We start from the raw sequence: 11883 nt of genomic DNA on the forward strand, positions 1-11883 counted from the left end.
TTGAGAACATAAGTTCAAGACCAGCCTGGCCAAACCTCGACTCTACTAAAAATACAAAAATTAGCCAGGTGTGGTGGTGCATACCTGTAGTCCCAGCTACTTGGGAGGCTGAGGCATGAGAATCACTTGAACCCAGGAGGTGGAGGTTGCAGAGAGCTAAGACTGTACCACTGAACTCCAGCCTGAGCGGCAGAGCAAGACACTGTCTAAAGAAAAAAACAGACCAGGTGCGGTGGCTTATGCCTGTAACCCCAGCACTTTGGGAGGCCGAGGTGGGTGGATCATGAGGTCAGGAGTTCAAGACCAGCCTGACCAACATGGTGAAACCCCATCTCTACTAAAAATACAAAAAATGAGCTGGTTGTGGTAGTGCGTGCCTGTAATCCCAGCTACTCAGGAGGTTGAGAGGAGAATTGCTTGAACCTGGGAGACAGAGGTTGCAGTGAGCTGAGATCCCGGGTGACAGAGCGAAACTCTGAGAAGGAAGAAAGGAAGAAAGGAAGAAAGGAAGAAAGGAAGAAAGGAAGAAGGAAGGAAGGAAGGAAGGAAGGAAGGAAGGAAGGAAGGAAGGAAGGAAGGAAGGAAGGAAGGAAGGAAGGAAGGGAGGGCGGGCGAGCAGAGAGAGAAAAGGGAATGTTTATACACTGTTGGTAAGAGTGTAAATTAGTTCAGCCATTGTGGAAAGCAGTGTGGCAATTCCTCAAAAAGCTAAAAACAGAACTACCATTTGATCCCACAACCCTATTACTGGATATATACCCAGAGGAATATAAATCATTCTGCCATGAAGATACATGCACACGAATGTTCACTGCAGAACTATTCACAATAGCAAAGACATGGAATCAACCTAAGTGTCCATCCATGGTACACTGGATAAAGAAAATCTGGTACATATGCACCATGGAATACTACACAGCTATAAAAAAGAATGAGGTCATTTCCTTTGCAGGAACATGGATGGAGCTGGAGGCCATTATCCTTAGCAAACTAATACAGGAACAGAAAACTAAATACCGCATGTTCTCACTTTTAAGTGGGAGCTAAATGATGAGAACCCATGGACACAAAGATAACAAAAGACACTGGGGCCTCCTTGAGGGTGGAGGGTGAGAGGAGGGAGAAGATCAGACGAAACACCTATTGGGTACTAGGCTTAATACCTGGGTGACAAAATCATCTGTAAAGTAGACCCCTGTGACATGCAGTTTACGTATATAATAAATCTGTACATATACCCCTGAACCTAAAATAAAAGTTCTAAAACAGAAAAAGAAACACAGTTGGAGCAAATCCACAAGTATTGAGAAAGGAAGTGTCCACCTTAGGTGCTTCACTATGAAACAAAAACAATGTTACCAAGTCATAATGTAATTCATTAATGTTTGGCTGTATCAACAATGAATGCGACAAATGAGAAAGTATTATTGAAAGATTCATACCAACTACAAACAGCGGTTACATCCTGGAAATAGAATTGGGGTGAGGTGTGGTCAGGGATCTGACACATTATTTTACACATGTTTATATTGCTAGAATTTACAATAAGTGTGGTTTCCTGTGTGATCTTTTTTTTTTTTTTTTTTGAGACAGAGTCTCGCTCTATCATCCAGGCTGGAGTGCAATGGGGTGATCTCGGCTCACTGCAACCTCTGCCTGCTGGGTTCAAGTGATTCTCCTGCCTCAGCCTCCCAAGTAGCTAAGATTACAGGCATACACCACCACGCCTGGCTAATTTTTGTATTTTTAGTAGAGATGGGGTTTCACCATGTTGGCCAGGCTGGTCTTGAATTCCTGGCCTCAAGAGGTCCACCCCCTCAGCCTCCAAAACTGCTGGGATTACAGGCATGAGCCACCACATCTGGCCTTCTATGTAATTTTCAAAATAACAGATGAAACTATTCAAAAAGACTGAGGAGGTGTGTGACATCCTCGGGCCCCAGAGCCCTGGCCTCCTCCAGCCCCCAAACTGTTGAGTCACCTCTGAGACGGCCCTTTGAGGTCTCCTCATCTCACCACTCAGGTAGAGAGGCACCAAGACTCCCAAGAGGGGGTCCTTGCTGCAACTCCCACAGCAGACAGGGATAAAGTGAGGCTCTATCCAGCTTGACACACACACTGAGTGAGTACACACACTGTAAGCTTGTCCTGGATAGTGAGACAATCCCTGCTATACAAGGATTCACCATTCAGTGGACACGGGGAGCGAACAGATGAGACCAAACCACCCTGCAGGTCCTAAGACAGGTGCGGCACAGAGCCCTGGGTAACAGGGGTCCCATCCAGCCCAGAGTCTTCCCCTCACCACAAGCCTCTCCCTCTCCCAGCTCCTGACCCAGGAAAAGAAACATAATGTGGCAGATTCAGTGCAACCTGAAAATGCAGTATCCTTCCTCAAGACACGATTAAGTTTCAACACAGCCACAGAAGGGCCTTATATGAAGTGCAGGACCCTTCTAAGCATAGGGCCCCATGTGATGGCGCAGGTCACAGGCCAAGAAGTTGTCTCCATCCTGCCCTCCTGCCTCAGGTCTAGATGCCCATACTTGGGAGTACCTCAGGGACTCAGAAGACAAAAGTTCACAGAGCTCAAGAAGAGACACGGCCCTACGGCTTCCCACGCCCCTCACTCTGTTCATCTCTTCTGCAGACCCTCAGGGCAGAGAGCCCCTTAGGTGAAGTGACAGGGGTGGGCCTGGCCTTCTCCCGGCCCCACTGGAACATCACATTTTAACAACTCTCTGCACACAGGAAACCACTGTCAGAAAAAACAAAAACCAGGGGAGCAATCACAATACCTGGTTTTAACTTCTTATCACTGAAAGAGGCATTGGGCCAGGTTCAGTGGCTCATGCCTATAATCCCAGCACTTTGGGAGGCCAAGACAGGCGGATCATCTGAGGTCAGGAGTGTGAGACCAGCCTGGGCTTCATGCTGAGACCCCATCTCTACTAAGAATACAAAAATTAGCCAAGGAAGGTGGTACATGCCCATAATCCCAGCTACTCGAGAGGCTGAGGCATGAAAATCGCTTGAACCCAGGAATGCGGAGGCTGCAGTGAGCTGAGATTGTGCCACTGCATTCCAGCCTGGGCAACACAGCAAGGCTCTGTCTTACAAAAAGAAAAAAGGCACTAAAGAGGGCAAGAGAGATGCCACACCACCCCTCACCCATTGCCCACCACCCAACAGCAGCCCTGCAGTGTGGAAAGAGAATCTGTGCACTTTGGGAAGGGAGAGCACAGTGACTGGAGACCTTACATTGAATTCAGTGATGCCCTGTCACAGCAAAGAATAAAGTCATGCTGGGCTCAGCCAGTGCCCACACACAGAGACGGTATTTGGACCAGCCCTAGCCAGAGAGAAATCGCCATCCCAGCAGTCGGAACTTCAGTTTTTCAGCAAGCCTCCCCATGGTGGGCTGATGTGCTCTGGCGTCCTAGGTAAACTTGAAAGGCAAATCCTAGTTAGGCTGGGCTTAAAGCAAGTGGACTAGGGTGGTATGTTGACCAAGGAAGGCACCAGCTGGCATGGCTAAGAGAGTGCCTTCACCATCCCTCCGCCAACCCAATGCAGCTAGAGACAACGAAAGTGACTCCTTCCTTCTGATTAAGGAGAGAAGAGCAAAGAGTAAAGAGGACTTTGTCTTGCATCTTGGACCTAAGCTCAGCCACAGTAGGATAGGGAACTGGGCAGAGTCGTGAAGCCCCTATTCTAGGCCCTAGCTCCCAGACACACCATGAGCCAAAAGGGAACCCACTGCCATGAAGGGAAGGAACTAATCCTGATAGAACTCATCACCTGCAGACTAAAGAGCCCTTGGGCCCTGGATAACCAGCAGTGATACCCAGGTAGTATGCAGTGGCCCTTGGGCTCTGAGACATGCTGGCTTCAGGGGTGACCCAGCACATTCCCAGCTGTGGTACCCATGGGGAGAGACCCGCTCTGCTTGAGAAGAGTAGAGGAAAAAGTAAAGGGGACTTTGTCTTGTGCCTCGGATACCAGCTCAGCCACAGTGGGACAGAACAACAAGCAGTCTCTTAAGGTCCCTGAGTCCAGGGCTACGTTCCTGGAGAGCATTTCTGGACCTTCCCTGGGCCAGAGGAGAGCCCACTGCCCTGAAGAGTGAGTACCAAGTCTGGCAGCATTCGCCACAAGCTGATGGAAGAGCCCCTGGGCTTTAAGTGAACGTCAGCAGAGGATTGGTGGAATCCCCTGTGGAACAGTGATGGCGGTGGCCACAGAGAGAGGTTCCTGTGGAGAAAGGGGAATGAAGAGCAGGAAGGACTTTGCATTGTTGTTTGAGTGCCAGATTAGCCACAGTTGTTTTGTTTGTTTGGTTTTTGAGATGTAGGCTCACTCTTGTCACCCAGGCTGGAGTGCAATGGTGTGATCTCAGCTCACTGCAACCTCCGCCTCCCGTGTTCAAGTGATTCTCCTCCCTCTCCTTCCTGAGTAGCTGGTATTACAGGCACCTGCCACCATGCCTGGCTAATCAGCCACAGGTTTTTACTCCAATCCCTGGCTCCCAGACAGCACTGGTAGACACACCTGTGGCTTGGGAGAACTCACCACCCTGAAGGGAAGGGCCTTGGGCAAGATCCAGTGTGGTGCTTAGGTCTGACCAAGCACAACCCCAATGTTGGTGGCCACAGGGGTGCCTGCATCACAATACTCCCAGTTCCAGGTGGCTCAGCACAAAGAGATTCCATTTGTTTGAGACAAAATAAAGGAAAAGAATAAGGGTCTCTACTTGGTAATCCAGGTAATTCTTCCAGAACTTATCCAAGATCACCAAGGCAATACCTCTATAAGTCTGCAAAAACCCAGCATTCTTGGGCTTGAGACCCAAGTGTCTTCAAATACTTGGAAAGCCTTCCCAAGAAGGACAGGCACAAACAAGCCCAGACTACAACGTGAAGACTACAATAAATATTTAACTCTTCAGGGTCCAGACACCAACAAACACCTATAAGCATCAACACCATCTATGAAAACATTACCTCACCAAACAAACTAAATAAGACACCAGGAACCAATCCTGGAAAAACAGAGATATGTGACCTTTCAGACAGAGTATTCAAATAATTGTTTTGAAGAAACTTAAAGAAATTCAAGATAACACAGAGAAGGAATTCAGAAACCTATCAGATAAATTTAACAAACAGGCTGGGTACAATGGCTCATGCCTGTAATCCTAACACTTTTGGAGACAGAGGCCAGAGGATCACTTTAACTCAGGAGTCTGAGACCAGCCTGGGCAACTTAGTGAGACCCTGTCTCTATAAAATAAATAAAATAAAAATGTTAACAAAGAGATTAAAATAGTTAAAAAGAATCAAGCAGAAATTCTAGAGTTGAAAATCCAATTGACGGGTTGAATAATGCAACAGAGTCTCTTAATAGCAGGATTGATCAAGCTGAAGAAAGAATTTGTGGCCGGGTGCGGTGGCTCACACCTGTAATCCCAGCACTTTGGGAGGCTGAGGCGGGTGGATCATGAGGTCAAGAGATCGAGACCATCCTGGTCAACATGGTGAAACCCCGTCTCTACTAAAAATACAAAAAATTAGCTGGGCATGGTGGCGCGTGCTTGTAATCCCAGCTACTCAGGAGGCTGAGGCAGGAGAATTACCTGAACCCAGGAGGCGGAGGTGGCGGTGAGCCGAGATCGCACCATTGCACTCCAGCCTGGGTAACAAGAGCGAAACTCCATCTCAAAAAAAAAAAATAAGAATTTGTGAGCTTGAAGACAGGCTATTTGAAAACACAGAATAGACAAAAGAAAAAAAGCAATGAAGTATACCTACAAGATCTAGAAAACAGGCTCAAAAGGGCAAATCTAAGAGTTATTGGCCTTAAAGAGGAGGCAGAGAAAAAGACAGGCATATAAAGTTTATTCAAAGGAATAATATAAAAGAACTTCCCAACCCTAGGGAAAGATCTCAACATTCAAGTAAAAGAAGGTTACACCAAGAAGGAACACCAAGCAGATTTAACACAAAGAAGACTGCATCAAGGCATCTAACAATCAAACTCCCTAAGGTCAAAGTATCCTAAAAGCATCAAGAGAAAAGAAATAACATACAATGGAGCTTCAATACATCTGGCAGCAGACTTTTCACTGGAAACTTTACAGGCCAGGAGAGAGTGCATGGCATATTTAAAGTGCTGAAGGAAAAAAAACCTTTACCCTAGAATAGTATATCAGGCAAAAGTATCCTTCAAACATAAAGGAGAAATAAAGACCTTCCCAGAAAAACAAAAGCTGAGGGATTTCATCAACACCAGACCCGTCCTATAAGAAATGCTAAAGGGAATTCTCTAATCTGAAAGAAAAGGATGTTAATGATGAAGAAGAAATCACCTAAAGGTACAAAACTCACTAGTAATAGTAAGCACACAGAATAGTATAAACTGTAATTGTGGTGTGTAAACTTCTCTTATGTAGAAAGACTAAATGATGAGCCAATCAAAAATAATAATTACGACAACTTTTCAAGACATAGAAAGTTTAATAAGACATAAAGATAAACAATAAAACATTAAAAAGTGGGGTGAAGAAGTTGAAGTGCGGAGTCTTTATAAGTTTTCTTTTTGCATGTTTGTTTATGCAATCAATGTTAAGTTGTCATCAGTTTAAAACAGTGGTTTTAAGATAGTATTTGCAAGCCTCATAGTAACCACAAATCAAAAACCATACAACAGATATACCAAAAAGAAAAAGCTAGAAATTAAAGCATACCACCAGAGAAAATCACCTTCACTAAAAGGAAGACAAAAGGGAAGGAAAAAAGAAAGAGAAGACTGCAATAAATAAAAACAGAAAAACAAATAACAATATGGCAGGAGTAAGTCTCTATTTATCAATAATAACATTGAATGTAAATAGACTAAACTCTCCAAAAAAAAGACATAGAGTGGCTGCTTGGATGAAAACAAGACCCAATGATCTGCTGCCTAAAAGAAACACACTTCACTCATATAGATACATACGGACTGAAATTAAAAGGATGGAACAAGATATTCCATGTCAATGGAAATCAAAAAAAGAGTAAACGTAGCTATACTTACATCAGACAAAATAGATTTAAAGACAAAAACTGGGCCGGGCGTGGTGGCTCACGCCTGTAATCCCAGCACATTGGGAAGCCAACGCAGGTGGATCACGAGGTCAGGAGATTGAGGCCATCCTGGCTAATGCCGTGAAACCCCATCTCTACTAAAAATAGAAAAATTAGCTGGGCGTGGTGACGTGTGCCTGTAATCTCAGCTACTCAGGAGGCTAAGGCAGAAGAATTGTTTAAATCACGCCACTGCACTCCAGCCTGGTGACAGAGTGAGACTCTGTCTCAAAAAAAAAAAAGACAAAAACTGTAAGAAGAGACAAAGGAGGTCATTATACAACGATAAAGGTGTCAATTCAGCAAGAGGACATAACAATTATAAACATATATGCACCCAAAACTGGAGCACCCAGATATATAAATCAAATATTATTAGAGCTAAAGAGAGAGGTAGACCCTAATATCATAATAGCTGGAGACTTCAATACCCCACTTTCAGCAATAGACAGATCTCCCAGACAGAAAATCAACAAACATCAGACTTAATCTGAACTATGGAACAAATGGACCTAATAGATATTTACAGAACATTTCATCCAATGGCTGTAAAACACACATTCTTCTCCTCAGTATATTGATCATTCTCAAGAATAAGCCACATATTAGGTCACAAAACAAGTCTTAAAACATTCAAAAAATTGAAGTAATATCAAGCATCTTCCCTGACTACAATGGAATAAAACTAGGAATCAATAACAAGACATATTTTGGAAATTATACAAACCCATGGAAATTAAATATGCTTCTAAATGACCAGTGATTCAACAAAGAAATTAACAAGGAATTGAAAATTTTTCCAAAACAGGCTGGGCGCAGTGGCTAATGCCTATAATCCCAGCACTTTGGGAGGCCAAGGCGGGCAGATTACCTGAGGTTGGGAGCTCAAGACCAGCCTGAACAACATGGAAAAACCCCGTCTCTACTAAAAATACAAAAATTAGCCAGGCATGATAGTACATGCCTATAATCCAAGCTACTCAGGAGGCTGAGGCAGGAGAATCACTTAAACCTGGGAAGTGGAGGTTGCAGTAAGCTGAGATTGTGCCATTGCACTCCAGCCTGGACAACAAAAGCAAAAATCCAAAAAAAAAAAAAAAAAAAAAAAAAAGCAAAACTCCATCTCAAAAAAAAAAGAAAAAAAATTTCTCAAAACACATGATAATGAAAATAAAACATACCAAAACCTGTGGGATACAACAAAAGCAGTACTAAGAGGGAAATTTATAGCTGTAAGTGCCTATATCAAAAAAAGAAAGAGAAAAACTTCAAATAATAACCTAAAACCTAACAATGCATCTTAAAGTACTAGAAAGGCTAACAACCAGAATATATAAGGAGCTCGAACAACTCTATGGAAAAAAAAAATCTAAGAATCCAACTAAAAGAAGGGCAAAATATCTGAATAGGCTTTCTCAAAAGAAGACATCTGGATGACAGACAGGCATATAAAAAGGTGCTCATCACCACTGATCATCAGAGAAATGCAAATAAAAACCACAATGAGATATCACCTTGCCCCAGTTAAAATGGCTTTTATTTAAAAGACAGGCAATAACAAATCCTAACAAGGATATAGAGAAAACGGAACCCTTACTGTTGGTGGGAACGTAAATTAGCGCAACCACTATGAAGAACAGTTCGGAGATTCCTCAAAAAGCTAAAAATAGAACTACCATACAATCTAGCAATCCTAATGCTGGGTACATACCCAAAAGAAAGAAAATCAGTATATCAAAGAGATATCTGCACTCCCATGTTTGTTGCAGAGCTGTTCACAACAGCCAAGATTTGGAAGTAACCTAAGTGTCCATCAACAGATGAATGAAGACAAGGTGGTACTTATACACAATAGAGTATTATTCAGCCATAAAAAAAAGAATGAGATTCTGTCATTTGCAACAAGATGGATGGAGCTAAAGGTCATCAAGTTAAGTGAAATAAGCCAGGCACAGGAAGACAAACATCATATGTTCTCACTTATTTGTGGGATCTAAAACTCAAAACAATTATATGTAGAAGACCCCATTGTCTCAGCCTAAAATCTCCTTAAGATGATAAGCAACTTCAGCAAAGTCTCAAGATAAAAAATCAATGCAAAAATCACAAGCATTCCTACACACCAATAACAGACACACAGAGAGCCAAATCATGAGCAAACTCCCATTCACAATTACTACAAAGAGAATAAAATACCTAGGAACACAACTAACAAAGGACATGAAGGACCTCTTCAAGGAGAACTACAAACCACTGCTCAAGGAAATAAGAGAGGACACAAACAGATGGAAAAACATTCCATGCTCACGGTTAGGAAGAATCAATATCATGAAAATGGCCATACTGTCCAAAGTAATTTATAGAGTCAATGCTATCCCCATCAAGCTACCACTGACCATCTTCAGATAACTGGAAAAAATCACCTTAAACTTCACATGGAACCAAAAGAGAGCCCGCATAGCCAAGACAATCCTAAGCAAAAATAACAAAGCTGGAGGCATCGCTCTACCTGACTTCAAACTATACTACAAGGCTACAGTAATCAAAAGCAGCATGGTACTGGTACCAAAACAGAGATATAGACTAATGGAACAGAACAGAGGCCTCAGAAGTAACGTCACACATCTAGAATAATCTGATCTTTGAACAAACATGACAAAAACATGCAATGGAGAAAGGATTCCCTGTTTAATAAATGGTGCTGGAGGCCGGGCGCGGTGGCTCAAGCCTGTAATCCCAGCACTTCGGAAGGCCGAGGCGGGTGGATCACGAGGTCAAGAGATCGAGACCATCCTGGTCAACATGGTGAAACCCCGTCTCTACTAAAAAAAAAAACTACAAAACATTAGCTGGGCATGGTGGTGCATGCCTGTAATCCCAGCTACTCAGGAGGCTAAGGCAGGAGAATTGCCTGAACCAGGAGGCGGAGGTTGCGGTGAGCCAAGATCACGCCACTGCACTCCAGCCTGGGTAACAAGAGCAAAACTCCGTCTCAAAAAACAAAAAACAAAAAAATAAAAAAAATAAAAAAAATAAATGGTGCTGGAAAAACTGGCTAGCCATGTGCAGAAAGCTGAAACCGGACCCTTCCTTACACCTTATACAAAAATTAACTCAGATGGATTAAAGATATAAACATAAGACTTAACACCATAAAAACCCTAGAAGAAAACCTAGGCAATACCATATTCAGGACAAGGGCATAGGCAGGGACTTCATGACTGAGATACTAAAAGCAATGGCAACAAAATCCAAAATAGACAAATAGGATCTAATTAAATTTAAGAGTTCTGCACAGCAAAAGAAACAATCATTAAAGTGAACTGGCAACCAACAGAATGGAAAAAAGTTTTTGCAAGCTACCCATCTGACAAAGGGCTAATTACCCAGAATCTACAAAGAACTAAAACAAATTTACAGAAAAAAAAAAAAATCAAAAAGTGGGTGAAGGACATGAACAGACGCTTTTCAAAAGAAGACATTTATGTGGCCAACAAACATATGAAAAAATGCTCATCATCACTGGTCATTAGAGAAATGCAAATCAAAACCACATTGAGATACCATCTCATGCCAGTTAGAATGGTGATCATTAAAAAATCTGGAGACAACAAATGCTGGAGAGGATGTGGAGAAATAGGAATGCTTTCACACTGTTGGGAGTGTAAATTAGTGCAACCATTATGGAAAACAGTGTGGCGATTCCTCAAGGATCTAGAAATAGGAATACCATTTGACCCAGCAATCCTATTACCGGGTATATACCCAAGGAATTATAAATCATTCTGTTATAAAGACACATGCACACGTATGTTCATTGCAACACTGCTTACAATAGCAAAGACCTGGAACCAACCCAAATGCCTATCAGTGATAGACTGGATAAAGAAACTGTGGCACATATACACCATGGAATACTATGCAGCCATAAAAAAGGATAAGTTCATGCCCTTTGCAGGGACATGGATAATGCTGGAAACTATCGTTCTCAGCAAACTAACACAAGAACAGAAAACCAAACACTGCATGTTCTCACTCATAAGTGGGTGTTGAACGAAGAGAACACATGGACACAGGGAAGGGAACATTACACACTGGGGTCTGTGGAGGGGTGGGGGGCTATGGGAGGGATAGAAGGGGGTGAGGAGATTGGCGAGGGATAACATTAGAAGAAATGCCTAATGTAGGTGACGGGGGGATGGAGGCAGCAAACCACCATGGCAGGTGTATACCTATGTTAACAATCCTGCAAGATCTGCACATGTACCCTAGAACTTAAAGTATAATTTTTAAAAATTCAAAAAAAAAATCAAAACAATTGAACTCATGGAAATAAAGAAGAGAAGGATGGTTACCAGAAACTAGAAGGGTAGTGGTGGGATAGGGGAGAGACAGGGATGGTTAATGGGTATACAAAAAATATACAGAAAGAATGAGTAAGACCTACTATTCAGTAGCACAACAAGGGGATTATAGTCAACAATAATTGTACATTTTAAAGTAACTAAAAGAATATAATTAGATTGTAACAAGAAGGATAAATACTTGAGGGGATAGATACCCAATTTTCCATGATGTGATTATTGTACAGTGCATGCCTGTACTAAAACATGCACTCCACAAATATGTACCCCATAAATATCTACACCTACTATATACCGACAAACATTAAAATTTTTTTAATGTTTTTTAAAACATAATTCCCCATTGCTCCCTGCCCCCAGAGCTTGATAATCTCTAATCTACTTTCTGTCTCTGC

This window comes from Sapajus apella, unplaced genomic scaffold (assembly GCF_009761245.1).
Source record: "Sapajus apella isolate SASKATOON/1434 unplaced genomic scaffold, GSC_monkey_1.0 scaffold68, whole genome shotgun sequence".
Classification (NCBI taxonomy): domain Eukaryota; kingdom Metazoa; phylum Chordata; class Mammalia; order Primates; family Cebidae; genus Sapajus; species Sapajus apella.